Genomic DNA, 3,066 nt, shown 5'->3' on the forward strand with positions numbered 1-3,066 from the left:
GTGTTTCTTCTTGCTGTAGTTAAATTGTGCTCTGTTTCATTCTCACTTAAGTATTTCGAGTCAGGCACCAGTTATGTGTAGTTAGGATGTGCAACCAAATATTTAGTTACAACAAATAATCTACGTGAAAGATGAATTCTTTGGTGTCGATCTTACCCCCTTACTCCGATTTCAAATCCTGAATTAATCAAGTTGATTCGTGCGCGACACAGAGTGCTATTTACCTGGCTGCTTAAAGAAATTTGCGTACTTGTAATTAAATTTTAAAGTAATTAAACTAATAATTTTCCAGCTCCGTTTTTTTTCTAAATGGTTAGGAAGGGCTTGGGCTGGTGGCGACCCTGAATGTCTGAATTTTTATCATAAATTGTGTGAGAGAAGCAGCTAGAAATGTGAGATAACGTATATGGCTCGATGAGCAACGTCGTAAACATAGTAAAACGTTACAGCAGCTATAAACTGATGTAGGTGTAGGTTCCACGTACCACACTTTGCAGCCATTCACCCTAGTGGGCATTCGTTTGTGAGTAATCCACGAACAAAATTTAGCATTGTGTGTGACGGTGTACAGGTTTAAAGAAAGGGTTTTATTCAGAATGGTTGCGTAGTGTACACGTTTCACATGGAAAAAAGGTTGTGTGTTCGAGTTAGGTCAGGTGCTTGAAAAGTTCTTATTTTTAAATCTTAATATACATGACTTTGATCATTATTTTCATTTATGTAATTTAAACATAAGTTATTAATTTCTGTTCTTCTGTCACGTCATTTTAATCATCGTATTGACTTTTTCGCCAACGGCCTTGCCGCAGTTGTAACACCAGTTCCTATCAGATCGCCGAAGTTAAGCGCTGTCAGGCTTGGCTAGCACTTGTATGGGTGACCGTCTGCGTCTGCCGAGTGCTGTAGGCAAGTGCAGTGTACTCAGCCACTGTGAGGAATTACTTGACTGAGATGTAGTGGCTCCGGTGACGAAAACTTAGAACGGCTGAGAGAGCGATGTGCTCACCACATGCCCCGGAATATCCGCATCCAGTGATGCATGTCGGCTGAGGATGACACGGCGATCGGTCGGTGCAGTAAGGCTGCCCTTCATTAAAGTTTTTCGGTGTTCTCCGTCATCCCTATCTGATGCGGATCCCACACAGCAGAGCAGTAGTCCACGAAAGGGCAGACAAGTGTCCTGTCAAGAGCCTCATTATTAGAGCTGTTACAGCCGGCCCGAGTGGCCGTGCGGTTCTAGGCGCTACAGTCTGGAGCCGAGCGACCGCTGCGGTCGCAGGTTCGAATCCTGCCTCGGGCATGGATGTGTGTGATGTTCTTAGGTTAGTTAGGTTTAATTAGTTCTAAGTTCTAGGCGACTGATAACCTCAGAAGTTAAGTCGTATAGTGCTCAGAGCCATTTGAACCATTTTTTAGAGCTGTTACATTTTCTAAAGTGTTCTGCCAATAGATTGCAGTCTTTGGTTTGCTTTCCCCACAGCATTATCTATGTAATCGTTCCAACTCACGATATTCGTAATTGTAATCCTTCAGCATTTAGCTGACTTTGCAGCCTTTAGATTTGTGTGATTTATCGTACGCCTGAAATGTAGCTGATTTCTTTTAGGACTTATATGGATGACTTCAGACCTCTTATTGCTGGAAGTCAATCGCCACCTTTTACAGCATACAGATACGTAGTCTAAATCATTTTGCGATTCTTTTTGATAATTTGATGACTTTACAAGACAGTAAATGACAGCATCACCTGGAAACAATCTAAGAGGGCTGCTCAGACTGTTTCCTGCATCATTTGTATTGATTAGGAACAACAGAGGGCTTATAATACTTCCTTAGCGAATTTCAGACATTACGAGGTGCATTCAAGTTCTAAGGCCTCCGATTTTTTTTCTCCGGACTGGAAAGAGATAGAAACATGCGCATTGTTTTAAAAAGAGGCCGCGTTCATTGTCAATACGTCCCAAAGGTGGCAGCACCGTACGGCAGATGGAATTTTACCGCCAGCGGCGAGAATGAGAACTGTTTTAAATACTTAAAATGGCGACGTTTTCCTTACTTGAACAGCGTGCAATCATTCGTTTTCTGAATTTGCGTGGTGTGAAACCAACTGAAATTCATCGACAGTTGAAGGAGACATGTGGCGATGGAGTTATGGATGTGTCAAAAGTGCGTTTGTGGGTGCGGCAGTTTAATGAAGGCAGAACATGGTGTGACAACAAACCGAAACAATCTCGGGCTCGCACAAGCCGGTCTGACGACATGATCGAGAAAGTGGAGAGAATTGTTTTGGGGAATCGCCGAATGACTGTTGTACAGATCGCCTCCAGAGTTGGCATTTCTGTGGGTTCTGTGCACACAATCCTGCATGACGACCTGAAAATGCGAAAAGTGTCATCCAGGTGGGTGCCACGAATGCTGACAGACGACCACATGGCTGCCCGTGTGGCATGTTGCCAAGCAATGATAACGCGCAGCGACAGCATGAATGGGACTTTCTTTTCGTCGGTTGAGACAATGGATGAGACGTGGATGCCATTTTTCAATCCAGAAACAAAGCGTCAGTCAGCTCAATGGAAGCACACAGATTCACCGCCACCAAAAAAAATTCGGGTAACCGCCAGTGCTGAAAAAATGATGGTGTCCATGTTCTGGGACAGCGAGGGCGTAATCCTTACCCATTGCGTTCCAAAGGGCACTACGGCAACAGGTGGATCCTACGAAAATGTTTTGAAGAACAAATTCCTTCCTGCACTGCAACAAAAATGCCCGGGAAGGGCTGCGCGTGTGCTGTTTCACCAAGACAACGCACCCGCACATCGAGCTAATGTTACGCAACAGTTTCTTCGTGATAACAACTTTGAAGTGATTCCTCATGCTCCCTACTCACCTGACCTGGCTCCTAGTGACTTTTGGCTTTTTCCAACAACGAAAGACACTCTCCGTGGCCGCACATTCACCAGCCGTGCTGCTATTGCCTCAGCGATTTTCCAGTGGTCAAAACAGACTCCTAAAGAAGCCTTCGCCGCTGCCATGGAATCATGGCGTCAGCGTTGTGAAAAATGTGTA

General features: G+C 44.5%; 1 pseudogene; it reads left to right on the forward strand.

The window, feature by feature from the left end:
* Positions 1-790: 790 nt before the first annotated feature.
* Positions 791-909, forward strand: LOC124621227 (annotated as a pseudogene).
* Positions 910-3,066: the final 2,157 nt, after the last annotated feature.

The sequence above is a fragment of the Schistocerca americana genome, chromosome 6, assembly GCF_021461395.2.
Source record: "Schistocerca americana isolate TAMUIC-IGC-003095 chromosome 6, iqSchAmer2.1, whole genome shotgun sequence".
Classification (NCBI taxonomy): Eukaryota; Metazoa; Arthropoda; class Insecta; order Orthoptera; family Acrididae; genus Schistocerca; species Schistocerca americana.